The following is a 15431-nucleotide window of genomic DNA, read 5'->3' on the forward strand; positions in this document are numbered from 1 at the left end:
ACGAACCATGAACTTATGTCACGAACTGCACTATTAGAAACCGAGCCAATGTTGCACACAACATCCTCTACTGCCAAGCTAGTGTCATCAGCAAGCAGAAATATTTTAGAGTTACCTGTAATACTGTAGGGTATAACATTTATGTAAACAAGGAACAGGAGCGGCCCCAAGTCTGATCCCTGGGCCCTCCCCATATGACCTTACCCCAGTCAGACCCTAGAGCACAGCCACTCTCAACACTATTCTCTGCTGTTGAAGTAAGAGTTGAACCAATTGTGAACTACTCCCGAAATTCGTAATGATCCAACTTCTAGAGCAATATTTTGTGATCAACACAATCAAACGCCTCAGTCAAATCAAAAGATACGCCCAGCGTTCGAAACCTCTTGTTTAATCCATGTAGTGTCTCAGAGAGAAAAGAGAATACAGCATTTTCAGTTGTTAAACGGTTTCTAAAGCCGAACTGTAGGGAGGCAGGAGTTTCGAGGGGGAAGACTGTACGATGTCGAAAGGCGCGCTTTGCCTTCCCTGCTGTGAGACAGTCCTTCTTGGCATCTTGTGCTGACACAATGAGATGGCAGGTCAACAGGCATATGACTGCACCGCGTGTTGCTGCAGCCCAGGTGGGGCAGTGGTGGATGACAGGAAGTCAGCTGGTGCAGATCCAGAAACAGAAAGCCTGCCGCCAGCTGGTACGCCAGGCAGCTGTCTACAGGACATCACCAACGGTCAGCACAAGTGTGGCCGCCGTGTGGGCACAGACAGTCTGGCGAAGAGGTGGTGTGTTTCCCCAGCGCAGTGGACGGCGATTCCAGAGCATATGGCGAAAGGGGCTTCTGCATTTCAGAACGAGCATTACCTTCATCTCCCTACCTACCTACCTACCTACAGCTGCGTCTTGGTCAATAAGTAATCCAGTATAGTGTATAGTCCAGAGAGCAACTGGTGCATTCAGTGTATTGGTTCCCAAATAATATTACGTACTGGAACTTGGTGGTTGTACGAATATGTGCTATCGTCTGTGCGACGGTACCCTGGCCACACGAATATGTTCTCTAAAGGCGACGGCCATTTTGAGTGTGTCAATTACATGTCGTGAGCTTGATTTTTTTCTGTTTATTGCAATGTATGTGATGTTGCATTATTTGCACTGTACGAGAGATTGATTTGGCCGATTTGCATACAGATGTAACCTAGTTACTTTGCTATGTGCGAGTAATTCATTGGCACTATGTCATCAAAAGTATACGAACACCCGCAAAAACATACGTTTTTCATATTAGGTGCATTGTGCTGCCACCTGCTGCCAGGTGCTCCATATTAGCGAACTCAGTAGTCATTAGACGTTGTGAGAGAGCAGAATGGGGCACTGTGCGGAACTCATCGACATCGAACGTGGTCAGATGATTGGGCGTCGCTTGTGTCATACGAAATTTCCACACTCCTAAGCATCCCTAGGTCCACTGTTTGCGATCTGATAGTGAAGTGGAAACGTGAAGGGACACTTACAGCACAAAAGGGTACAGGTCGACATTGTCTGTTGACTGACAGAGACTGCCGACAGTTGAAGAGGGTGATAATGTGTAATAGGCAGACATCTATCCAGATTATCACACAGGAATTCCAAACTGCATTAGGATCCACTGCAAGTACTATGGAAGGCACGAGCTGAGAAAACTTGGATTTCGTGGTTGAGTGGCTGCTCATAAGCCACACATCACGCCGGTAAATGCCAAACGACGCCTTACTTGGTGTAAGGAGCGTAAACATTGGACGATTTAACAGTGGAAATACGTTGTGTGGAGTGACGAATCACATCACGGTACACAATGTGGCGGTCTGGTGGCAGGGTGTGGGTATAGCGAATCCCCGGTGAACATCATATGCCAGCGTGTGTAGTGCCAACATTAATATTCCGATGTGAGGGTTATGGTGTGGTCGTGTTTTTCATCGAGGGGGCTTGTAACCCTTGTTGTTTTTCGTGGCACTATCACATCACAGGCCTACACCGATGTTTTAAGCACCTTCTCGCTCACCACTGTTGAAGAGAAATTCGAGGATGGAGACTGCATCTTTCAACACGATCGAGAGCACCTGTTCGTAACGCACAGCCTTTGGCGGAGTGGTTACACCACAATAACATCCCTGTAATGGACTGGCCTGCACAGAGTCCTGACCTGAATCCTATAGAACACCTTCAAGATGTTTTGGAACGCCGACTTCGTGCCAGGCCTCACCCACCGACATCGATACCTCTCCTCAGTGCAGCACTCCGTGAAGAACGGGCTGCCATTCCCCAAGAAGCCTTCCAGCACCTCATTGAACGTATGACCGCGAGAGTGGAAGTTGTCATCAAGGCTAAGGGTGGACCAACACCATACTGAATTCCAGCATTACTGATGGAGGGCGCCACGAACTTGTAAGTCATTTTCAGCCAGGTGTCCGGTCACTTTTGATCACATAGTGTATATGATTTTTGTACATAGGACTGTATGGAAGTATATTCAGATCAATGTGTAACAATTTAAGTTATCCTAATTAGACTTTTGAGTCCTCTTAGTGTCCTATGGATACTAGTACATTAATATTTTTCTTGTTTTTGGCTGTATGTTTTAATTATTACTGTTGCTACCAAATTCTGTGGGCTAAGGTAAGTGACTTTAATTGTCTTTGTTTAACTGTGTTTCGTTGTATTGAAGGCATTTTGGTTGTTCTTGTCTGTGTGCTGCTTCTGGAACTATATTGCCTGGCTACTAATCTATGTTTGCTTCGTACTATTCCGCAGTAAAGAAGACTTTATTTTTATAAATCAGCCCACATCAGCACAGCCTCCAGCCCAAACCCTTCTCTATCCAAATCACATGCTACACTCGAAAGTTACACTTACAATTGTAGCTGGAAAAGTAATAGCAAAGGAAATCAGTCACGTGTGTAAATGATAAAACCTGGTTTGAGGACGAAAACGGAAAGCGTTATGCGTTCTTGAAGAGGTTCAGATAAGCTGTGTTTACATGAAGTCTAACGAAATGGTTCAAATGGCTCTGAGCACTATTGGACTTAACGTATGAAGTCATCAGTCCCTTAGAAGTTAGAACTACTCAAACCTAACTAATCTATCACACACATCCATGCCCGAGTCAGGATTCGAATCTACGACCGTAGCAGCAGCGCGGTTCCGGACTGAAGAGCCTAGAACCACTCGGTCACAGCGGCCGGCCACATGAAGTCTAATTTCAGGAAAGCAGATACAGATTTTCACGCACTTGTTCTCCAAGCACGACAGTACTGTCTTGTTTCCTTCGCAAAGACTTTGAAACTGACTACAGTTTATCGAGTAATAAAGTTGTTAAACAGTATATGATGGTTCTAAAGTTCTTTACAAAATCAGATGGTCATGGAATCATAAGATGCACAGTGGATGTAAATAACGAGAAGCAGACAGACTCCTCATTCAAGAGATTAGAAATGAAGACTGTGGTAGTTACAGCATCACAGAAAACATCTCCTGACACTGTGATCTCTTCTGACTGAGTAGTAAACGTTGGACTTTTTCAAGATAACATTTAAAAATTTATACTTTTCTTACTTATTTAAATAATATTTATTGATAATGCATGAATTTTCATCTTACGAATCTACATCTACATCTACATAAATACTCCGCAGCTCCCGTAAGGTGCGAGGCGGAAGCTACCTGCAACACTACTTGTCATGTTCCCTCCTGTTCCACTCTCAAACAGAGCGACGGAAAAACGACTGCCTACGTGTCTGTACGGCTCCGTATGAACCCTAATTTCTCGTGTGTTACCTTCCTGGTCGTTACACGGAAAGTATGTTGGCTGCAGTAGAATGGTTCCGCAGCGGTTCTACGAGATACAGTCTGGAACCGCGGGACCGCTACGGTCGCAGGTTCGAATCCTGCCTTGGGCATGGATGTGTGTGATGTCCTTAGGTTACTTAGGTTTAAGTAGTTCTAAGTTCTAGGGGACTGATGACCTCAGCAGTTAAATCCGATAGTGCTTAGAGTCATTTGAACCATTTGAATAGTTCGGCAGTCAGCTTCAAATACCGACTCTCTAAAGTTTCTTAATAGGTTTTCCCGAAAACAACGCCGTTTTCCCTCCAGCGATTCACATTTGAGTTTCCGAAGCATCTCCGTAACACTTACGTTTTGTTGAGATCTACCGGCAACGAATCTAGCAGCCCTCCTCTGAATTACTTCGATGTGGTTCCACCAGTCCGACCTGGTACGGATCCCGAACACTCGAGCAGTACTCAAGAATAGGTCGCAGAAGCGTCCCATACGCGCTCTCCTTTACAGGTGAACCACTCCTTCCTAAAAGTCACCCAATACACCGAAGTCGACCATCCACCTTCCCTACCACACGATTGCTCCATTTCATATCACTTTGAAACGTTAGGCCCAAACATTTAAATAGCTTGACTGTGTCAAGTAGGACACTAGTAATAATGTAAGTGAACATTACGGGTTTTATCTTCCTACTTACCGACATTAACTCAAGTTTTCCACATTTAGAGCAAGCTGCCATTCATCATACCAACTAGAAATTTTCTCTAAGTAGAATCTTCCTAAAGTCATTCAACTTCGCACCTTCCCGTAGACCACGGCAGCATTAGCAAACAACTACAGATTGCTGCCCACCTTTTCCGCCAAATCATTTACACTACTGGCCATTAAGATTGCTACACCACGAATATGGCGTGCTACAGACGCGAAATTTAAACGACACGAAGCAGATGCTGTGATATGCAAATGATTAGCTTTTCAGAGCATTCACACAAGGTTGGCGCCGGTGGCGACACCTACGATGTGCTGACGTGAGGAAAGTTTCCAACCGATTTCTCATACACAAACAGCAGTTGACTGGCGTTGCTTGGTGAAATGTTGTTTTGATGCCTCTTGTAAGGAGGAGAAATGCGTACCATCACGTTTCCGCCTTTGAGAAAAGGTGGGATTGTAGCCCATCGCGATTACCGTTTATCGTATCGCGACATTGCTGCTTGCGTTGGTCGAGATGCAATGACTATTAGCAGAATATGGAATCGGTGGGTTCAGGAGGGAAATACGGAATGCCGTACTGGATCCCAACGGCCTCATATGACTAGCAGTCGAGATGACAGGCATCTTATCCGCATGGCTGTAACGGATCGTGCAGCCACGTCTCGATCCCTGAGTCAACAGATGGGGACGTTTGCAAGACAACAACCATCTGCACGAACGGTTCGACGACGTTTGCAGCAGCACGGACTATCAGCTCGGAGACTGTGGCTGCGGTTACGCTTGACGCTGCTTCACAGACAGGAGCGCCTGCTATGGTCTACTCAACGACGAACCTCGGTGCACGAATGGCAAAACGTCATTTTTTCGGACGAATCCAGGTTCTGTGTACAGCATCGTGATGGCTGCATCCGTGTTTGGCGACATCGCGGTGAACGCACATTGGAAGCGTGTGTTCGTCATCGGCATACTGGCGTATCACCAGGTGTGATGGTATGGGGCGCCATTCGTTACACGTCTCGGCCACCTCTAGTTCGCATTGAGGGCACTTTGAAAAGTGGACGTTACATTTGAGATGTATTACGACCAGTGGCTCTGCCCCTCATTCGATCCCTGTGAAACCCTACATTTCAGCAGGATAATGCACGACTGTATGTTGCAGATCCTGTACGGGCCTTTCTGGATACAGAAAATGTTCGATTGCTGCCCTGGCCAGCACATTCTCCAGATCTCTCACTATGTGAAAACGTTTGGTCAACGGTGGCCGAGCAACTGTCTCGTCACAATACGCCAGCCACCACTCTTGATGAACTGCGGTATCGTGTTGAAGCTGCATGGGCAGCTGTACCTGTACACGCCATCCAAGCTCTGTTTGACTCAATGCCCAGGCGTATCAAGGGCGTTATTACTGCCAGAGTGGTTGTTCTGGGTACTGATTTCTCAGGATCTGTGCACCCAAATTGCGAGAAAATGTAATCACATGTTAGTTCTAGTATAATATATTTTTCCAACCAATACCCGTTTATCATCTGCATATCTTCTTGGTGTAGGAATTTTAGTGGCCAGTAGTGTATGCATACAGAGAACAAGAGCAGTACTGTCACACTTCCCTGGGTCACTGCTGACGATACCCTTGTCTCTTGCGAACCTTCTCCTCCGAAGACAAAATACTGGGTTTTGCTATTTAAGAAGTCTTCAAGCCACCCACGTATGTGTGAACTTCCATATGCTCGTACTTATCGTTAACAGCCTGCAACGGAGCACCACGTCAAATGTTTTCCGGAAATATAGAAAAATGGAACCGGCTGGCCCATCGTCCTTATTTCGCAGTATATCATGTGAGAAACGGACAAGCTGAATTTCGCACGAGTGAGGCTTTCTGAAATCACGCTGATTCGTCGATACGGGCTCCTAAGTCTCAAGAAGCTTTATTATACTCGAACTGAAAATATGTTAAAGGATTATGCAGTAAACCGACGTTAATTTTGCGGTTCCCTTCCTTTACCCTCCTGCGCTCTTTTCCAGTGGTTTGAGACTTTGTACTGGGTGAGGGATTCACGATAAATGCAAGCTAGGTACGGGACCAACAACGTAGAGTACTTATTGCATAATCTAACTCGGACTCCATCGGGAGGTGGTGATTTATTTGCTTTCAAATCTTTCACCTCTTTCTCTGTACCAAACACGCTTATAGCTATGTCGTCTATACAGGATTCTATATCCATACTCAAATGACGGTATGTTCGTACAATTCTCCTGTGTGAACGATTTCTTGTACGTGAAATTTAAAACTTCGGATTTCGTTTTTCTGTCTTCTATTACCACTCAAGCTGGTCAACAAAGGACTGAGTGGAAACCGAATGCAACTGTATTTTCTGTTCCAAATGGAGCATGCATGTGGCAGGAAGGAAAACCATTACTATCTATGTGTATCGATCAATTTAAGCTACGCCAGTCATGGATTAAAGTTACATGACAACCTCCACCTACTAGCAAATGAGTGCCCCAATGAAATATAGGATCGGGACAAAGTCTTGCCCTAATTATAACGATTTATTACAGAATAACCGTTTGATATAATAACTTACATTTGATGCCGTTACATAGGTTAGTGCAACTAGGTTTTTTGAGGTCACTTATGTCAGTAAACCTAAACGTGTGTTCCCTTGGTAGCTTGGAGAATGTCGAGGCGGTATTCCAGTTCCCACCAGGAGTTTCGTAACATGTGTTCTGTCACAGTACCCAAAGCAGCTTGTATCCTAGCCTTCAGTTCGTCGATGTCAGAAACTGGTGTGACGAAGACTCTGTCCTTGATATAGCCCCAGAAAGAAAAGTCAAGGGGCGTAATGTCTGGAGAGCGGGATGGTGGGGGGGGGGGGGGCTGCCACTTCGAGGGCTATCTTCATCGCTGCCTGTTTCGCTAAACTTTGCATACCAAAGCTTTCTTGATTTAACGTCAGGAGGCGTGAGTCCATAAGAAGCCCGAAATTTACGCTGAGCACTGATCGGCGATTTCGTTTCGTGAAACCAAAGCACACATTGCGCTTTCTCCTGCTTCGACGCCATTTCGCCAGCAACTAGCAGACCTAACAGACAGTGCCATCTATTGGTCACAACAACTAGTAACACTAACTTATGTAACGGCATCAAATGTAACTGATTATCGCAAACGGTTATTCTGTTATAAATTTTTATAATCAGCGCTCACCCTGTATATATGGTGTTGCCAGTTGTGGAGTACGAGTTAACAATCAATACCAGAATCTCATTAGAAGTTAACAATGCACTGAAGAGCCAAAGAAACTGGTGCACCTGGCTAATATCGTGTAGAGCCCCACGAGCAGACAAATGTGCCACAACACAATGTGGCATCGACTCGACTAATGTCTCAACTAGTGCTGGAGCGAATTGACACCATGAATCCTGCACGGCTGCCCACAAATCCGTAAGAGTACGATAGGGTGGTGATCTCTTCTGAACGTCACGTTGCAAGGCATCCAAAATATCATAGTATGAAGGCATTCACGACCGGATGACATATCTTCTGGTAAACCTTCCGGGATAAGGTCGTGGTCCATGAAACTCTTCAGCTCCTAACGTTTCGTCCAGAGCTGCGCTGGACATCTTCAGAGGGGTGTTTCTCCTCCGGCAAGACTCACCGGAGGAGAAACACCCCTCTGAAGATGTCCAGCGCAGCTCTGGACGAAACGTTAGGAGCTGAAGAGTTTCATGGACCACGACCTTACATCCCGGAAGGTTTACCAGAATACAACCAAAATATGCTCAATATTATTCATGTATGGGGAGTTGGTGGCCAGCGGAGCCTCTGTGTAGCAATTCTGGACGTGTGGGATATCGCACTGTCCAGCTGTAATTACCCAAGTCCGTCGGAATTCACAATGGACACGAAGGGATGCAGATGATTGGGCAGGATGCTTATGTACGTGTCACCTGTCAGAGTCGCATCTAGACGTATCACGGGTCCCATATCACTCCAACTGCACACGCCCCACACCATTACAGAGCCTCCACCAGCTTCAACAGTCCCCTGGTGACATGCTGGGTACATGGATTAAAGAGGTTGTCTCGTCAATCCGCTCGATACAATGTTAAACGAAACTCGTCCGATCAGGCAACATGTTTCCAATCATCAATAGTCGAATGTCGGTGTTGACAGGCCCGTACGAGGCGTAAAGCCTTATGTCGTGCAGTAATCAAGAGCACACGAAGTGCGGTTTCTGCTGCGAAAGCTTATATCGATGATGTTTCGTCGAATGGTCCCACGCTGACACCTGTTGATGGGCCAGCGTTGGAATCTGCAGCAATTTGGGGACGTATTACACTTCTGTCACGCTGAAAGATTCTCTGCAGTCGTCGTTGGCCCCATTCTTGCAGGATCATTTTTCGGCAGCAGCGGTGTGAAATGGACGTTCGGGAAATTCCTCCCCCCCCCCCCCCCCCCTCCCCTCAGAGATGCTTTGTCCCATCACTCGTGCACCGACTGTAGCACCAAGTTCAATTTCACTTAAATCTCGATAAGCTGTTGTTGTAGCAGTCGTAACCGAACTAGCAATTCCGCCAGTCCTTCGTCGTCTTATACAGGCGTTGCCGACCGCAGCGCCGTATACTGCCTGTTTACATACCTCTGTATTTCAATACGCGTGCCTATACCACTTTCCCTGGTGCTTCAGTGCAGATCATTCATAGCAAATAATAAATAATAAATGGTTTGAATTAACATCTTGTAAAAAGCAACAACTGTAAGGTCGATTATGTGTGTAGTCTGTCAGGATATTGAAGTAAATTCATTTGGTGTAAGAGGTTTGGAGGCCCACAAGAGAGATGCTATGCCGCGTGTTTGCCAGTTCTTTCAGCTGGACGCCACCTCTGACTTGCACGCCCTTAACCTGCACCAGTAATCAGTAATCCTACTGGGGACAGGGGACCCACAGGTTAACGTGGAATCACAGCTACGTATCGTTCCTGGCACATCTTCACCTCATGGAGAGGTGAAGGCTGGGGCAAAGGTATCCATCACTGATGGCTTCATGTTACAGATCACAATACAGACATCACATGTACATATGTGAGCGCTGACGCTTCATAATAAAGAGCATATTAAAATATAATGAGACTTTAATTACCCTTAAAAATCACAAATGATGTCCCTTCGACTTGAAACTCGTTCATTTTTTTGATGTCATACACAAAACGTTGAAAGTTTCTGGAAATTAAGGTTTTATTAGTGTCCATTATCAATAGTCTATACACTAATTCTTTACAAATGTAGAGAACAGTAACATGATCAACATATACAACAAACATCACCCAAACAGGCTTTGAAGGTCCAACAGTACCGACCGGCCGCCATGTCATCCTCAGACCATAGGAGTCACCGGATGCCGACACGGCGGGGGGGGGGGGGGGGTTGGAGGGAGATGCATGTGGTCAGTCAAGTAGCTCCTCATTTGGCTTCACAAGGTATGAGTGCACTCCGCATTATATACAGGGTGGTCCATTGATCGTGGCCGGGCCAAATATCTCACGAAATAAGCGTCGAACGAAAAAACTACACAGAACGAGACTTGTCGAGCTTGAAGGGGCAAACCAGACGGCGCTATGGTTGGCTCACTAGATGGTCAAACGGGTATCAACTACATTTTTTTTCTAAATAGTAACCCCCATTTTTATTACATATTCGTCTAGTACGTAAAGAAGTATGAATGTTTTAGTTGGACCATTTTTTTCGCTTTGTGATAGATGGCGCTTTAATAGTCACAAACATATGGCTCACAATTTTAGACGAACAGTTGGTAACAGGTAGGTGTTTTTAAATTAAAATACAGGACGTAGGTACGTTTGAATATTTTATTTCGGTTGTTCCAATGTGATACGTGTACCTTTGTCAACTTATCATTTCTCAGAACGCATGCTGTTACAGCGTGATTACCGGTGAATACCACATTAATGCAATAAATGCTCAAAATTATGTCCGCCAACCTCAATGCATTTGGCAATACGTGTAAGGACATTCCTCTCAACAGCGAGTAATTCGCCTTCCGTTATGTTCGCACATCCATTGACAATGCCCTGACGCATGTTGTCAGGCGTTGTCGGTGGATCACGATAGCAAATGTCCTTCAACTTTCCCCACAGAAAGAAATCCAGGAACGTCAGATCCGGTGAACGTGCGGGCAATGGTATAGTGCTTCGACGACCAATCCACCTGTCATGAAATATGCTATTCAATACCGCTTCAACCGCACGCGAGCTATGTGCCGGACATCCATCATGTTGGAAGTATATCGCCATTCTGTCATGCAGTGAAACATCTTGTAGTAACATCAGTAGAACGTTACGTAGGAAATCAGCATACATTGCACCATTTAGACTGACATCGATAAAATGGGGGCCAATTATCCTTCCTCCCATAATGCCGCACCATACATTAACCCGACAAGGTCGCTGATGTTCGACTTGTCGCAGCCATCGTGGATTTTCCGTTGCCCAATAGTGCATATTATGCCGATTTACGTTACCGCTATTGGTGAATGACGCTTCGTCGCTAAATAGAACGCGTGCAAAAAATCTGTCATCGTTCCGTAATTTCTCTTGTGCTCAGTGGCAGAATTGTGCAAAGTCCTCGCCATGCGATTCCTTGTACATATAAATATGGTACGGGTGCAATTGATGTTGATATAGCATTCTCAACAACGACGTTTTTGAGATTCCCGATTCTCGCGCAATTTGTTAGCTACTGATGTGCGGATTAGCCGCGACAGCAGCTAAAACACCTACTTGGGCATCATCATTTAATGCAGGTCGTGGTTGACGTTTCACATGAGACTGGACACTTCCTGTTTCCTTAAATAACGTAACTATCCGGCGAACGGTCCGGACACTTGGATGATGTCGTCCAGGATACCGAGCAGCATACATAGCACACGCCCGTTGGGCATTTTGATCACAATAGTCATACATCAACCCGATATCTACCTTTTCTGCAATTGGTAAACAGTCCATTTTAACACGGGTAATGTATCACGAAGCAAACACCGTCCACACTGGCGGAATGTTACGTGATACCACGTACTTATACGTTTGTGACTATTACATCGCCATCTATCGCAAAGCGAAAGAAGTGGTCCAACTAAAACATTCATATTGGTCTATTTGGTTTGTGAGTCCTAAGAAATGGATATCCTGGGAAACGAACAGACTTAGAAGTTACGTGTGGCTTAAGCCCCATTTCAGACACAAGGTCTTTGTGAATGCTTAATCGTGGAGAAAAGAAGCTTCATTTCTTTATAAAGCGCGGGCCAGAATTGGCAACGATTGCCTATCACAATGCGCTGCTAATATTTCTGACAAGTGTTTCCAGGTGGGCCGCAGGTGGCCTTTTACCAAGTTCATCCCTCCCTCTGGTGGAGGACACCGAGTCACAGCTCCGTGCAGTGGTGCAGCTCAAGAGTGGTCGAGTTTTTGAGCACCAAAGCTGGTTTCTGCTTGTGGACACTGGACGAGGGGAGATCTCCATGAGCGAGGTTGGTCTTCCCAACTTTTTGTACCAGACGCTCGAATCATCTAAGTACGACTTCGGAAGCCAGTCGACAGCCATCCTTCGTTGGAACATGTGCCACGATCTGTAGTATGCTTCATCCTGTTCCCCCAGAGCTGCCAAATCGTTATACAAATACTTCATACGAACACGTTCAAAAATGGTTGAAATGGCTCTGAGCACTATGGGACTTAACATCTATGGTCATCAGTCCCCTAGAACTTAGAACTACTTAAACCTAACTAACCTAAGGACAGCACACAACACCCAGCCATCACGAGGCAGAGAAAATCCCTGACCCCGCCGGGAATCGCACCCGGGAACCCGGGCGTGGGAAGCGAGAACGCTACCGCACGACCACGAGATGCGGGCTACGAACACGTGACAGCAACTGAGCCCATCTCAGTTGCTGCGACGTCTTAGTATGAAATAGTCGTATAACGATTGGAATTCACGATATGCAGTGTTTTATGGCGCTATAAGATCAGTTCGCTTATTTGAATAAAAGCCTATGGGGCCTGAAGATGGAAAAATGAATTGCCGAAACTGGTTGCTTTCAGAAAAGATAAAATATCTCAATGTTGATGATGTTTATTGACATTGAAAACTATTTATCAGCCAATGTTGCGTGGCCATGATGAACCAACAGCGATTGGCCGGCCGAAGTAGCCGTGCGGTTAAAGGCGCTGCAGTCTGGAACCGCAAGACCGCTACGGTCGCAGGTTCGAATCCTGCCTCGGGCATGGATGTTTGTGATGTCCTTAGGTTAGTTAGGTTTAACTAGTTCTAAGTTCTAGGGGACTAATGACCTCAGCAGTTGAGTCGCATAGTGCTCAGAGCCATTTTTTGAACCAACAGAGATTGCTTCGTTTGCCCGTCTTTGGAACGAAATATATCACTGATTCTGAGGTCAGTGATCCGAAAGTTTGTTGGTAGGTTTGTGGAGGTATGTGGCATTAGATGTCTATGCACAGGTCATGTAATATGGGTACGTAATGGGCCGGTGATTCGGGTAAGCGGTGATGGAGCCGGATAGGATCCCAGATGGGCTTGGTTCAAATGGCTCTGAGCACTATGGGACTTAACTTCTGAGGTCATCAGTCCCCTAGAACTACTTAAACCTAACTAACCTAAGGACATCACCCATATCCATGCCCGAGGCTGAATTCGAACCTGCAACAGTAGCGCCTAGAACCACTCGTCCACAATGGCCGGCCAGATGGGTTAGATAAGGTTTACATCAGGCCAGTTGTGGTCGCGGAGATATCAACGTCTGTTCACTATAATTCTCCTCAAACCAATGCAGCGCAGTTCTGTCTCTGAGACACGAACAGTTATGCTGCTGATAGACGACAGCGCCATCAGGGAAGACACCAAGCGTGAATGGATGCAGATGGTTCACAGCCATCAGAGTGTCTTCCTTCCTTAACACAGGTCTCAAGCGAGCGCAGTAGAATCTCACTCACAGCATACTGCTGCCCCCACCAGCCTATGTCAGTGCCGCACGGCACGTTTCGAGCCATCGTTCACCTCGATGACGGCGTTTTGTGGAGAGGACCGTCGATCTACTGCAGCAATAATGTGATTCGACCAAAGAGACGACAAAATACCCATTGATTGACAGTCGAATCCGATTGGTCCCGTGCCACTGCCATTGAAACTGACGATCTCATTGAGTCAACATGTTAACACCTAGGCGTGGTCTGCTGAAGAATTCCATGTTCAACATTCTACGATGAACTGTGTACTCCGAAATACTTGTGCGTGCACCAGCATTGTGCTCTTTCGGCAGAGATGCCACAGATCACCATCTATCCTACTTCGCAGAGCACACAAGCCTCCTAACCGCACATACTGTAAAGAGTCGTTGACGTCCGACCATTTAGCGTGTAGTGGTAGTATTACTGTCTTACTGTCTCTAGCGTGTAGTGGTAGTGTTACTGTCTTTCTGTCTCTTTCCATAGATGCTGACTGAGATGTGGCTGGCTCGTGTTATGCTTGCATTGAACCTTGGTTGCTATTCTGTGATTAGTCTCCTACGGTTATCGCGATTATGCTGTTATCCTCTCTCTCCACGAGTGGCAGCAGCAGTGTGTATCGATATTCGCACCCTTGTACCATCTTTGGCCTCGCGCTGATAGTTTCCAGCTGTGCCATGTGCAGACAGATGGTCGGTTGGGGTGGAGCAGCGAGGAAGTCTCCGTGGCGCGTGTCTGGCCGGGGCCACTGCCGGCGTCCAAACGCGCTCGGAGTGTGAGGGGCTGTTCCCATTGCTACGAGGTCCATGGCTCACCGATCCTGGACACTGAGTCTTTACTTAATACACCAGCCAGCCCCAGCTGTTCACACTGGGTCGTTTGAATTTCGTTGTGGGCTGTTGGGACACTCCTGCGAGCAACAACGTGTGTTTTCAAGTTGGCGAAATTCATGGCCGTTAACGTTCTGGTTACCTGCCCTTAGCCGTTGACGTAAATTCAGGCAGTGTATTTTCCTCGTCGTGTTGTGACTGTCCAGCACGGAGTGTAGTTTCACAGCTGAATGTGTAATTCGTTGTGGGCGCCGATACCTTCTGCGTTGTTCCATTGAACTCCCTGTTGTGTGCTGGTCGGGTGGAGCAGAAGTTATCCTGTCGCTTGGTCCGTTGACTGTCTGTCGCTTGGGTTGCCGCCGGATTGAGTATTGTTGGGCCGACTGCCTGTCTCACCTAAGCGAGCGCCGTTTGATATGCTGACTTTTCTTATTTGTCTTTGTTGTTATTTATGTATGGCTTTTAGCCGATTTGAAATTGAAGTTGTGCTTAAGGTGTTAGAGTGTTTGGGCCTTCATCCTAATTTAGAGAAATGTTTTAAGATGAGGCTTTCTCCCTATTAAAATTCAAATTCTTGTTTTTGAGTCTTAAGTGATCGGCCTTCAGCTGGTTTTAAATTAAAGTTGAGAGTGAGATTGAATGGCGCATTTAGCCGGGAATTAGATTCTTAAATTAATGTTTGGCTTGCTCTGATTTTAATGTTTTCTTTACTCTTGTAACGTTTGTCAAATAAATAAAAGCCCGCATCTCGTGGTCGTGCGGTAGCGTTCTCGCTTCCCACACCCGGGTTCCCGGGTTCGATTCCCGGCGGGGTCAGGGATTTTCTCTGCCTCGTGATGGCTGGGTGTTGTGTGCTGTCCTTAGGTTAGTTAGGTTTAAGTAGTTCTAAGTTCTAGGGGACTTATGACCACAGCAGTTGAGTCCCATAGTGCTCAGAGCCATTTGAACCATTTTTGAATAAATAAAGTAGTATGTTCGAGTGTAGCTGACAGCCACTCATTTTGGCCCCTTTCCGCAAAGTAAACTGTCTGTCCTGTCCTGCGAGT

At 46.2% G+C, this 15431-nt stretch overlaps 1 protein-coding gene across 2 annotated transcripts in view; it reads right to left on the reverse strand.

The window, feature by feature from the left end:
- LOC126212942 (uncharacterized) overlaps positions 1-15431 on the reverse strand; it is a 485086-nt gene that overhangs the window by 421699 nt on the left and 47956 nt on the right. The window lies entirely within an intron of this gene.

The sequence above is a fragment of the Schistocerca nitens genome, chromosome 11 (assembly GCF_023898315.1).
Source record: "Schistocerca nitens isolate TAMUIC-IGC-003100 chromosome 11, iqSchNite1.1, whole genome shotgun sequence".
NCBI classification, from domain to species: domain Eukaryota; kingdom Metazoa; phylum Arthropoda; class Insecta; order Orthoptera; family Acrididae; genus Schistocerca; species Schistocerca nitens.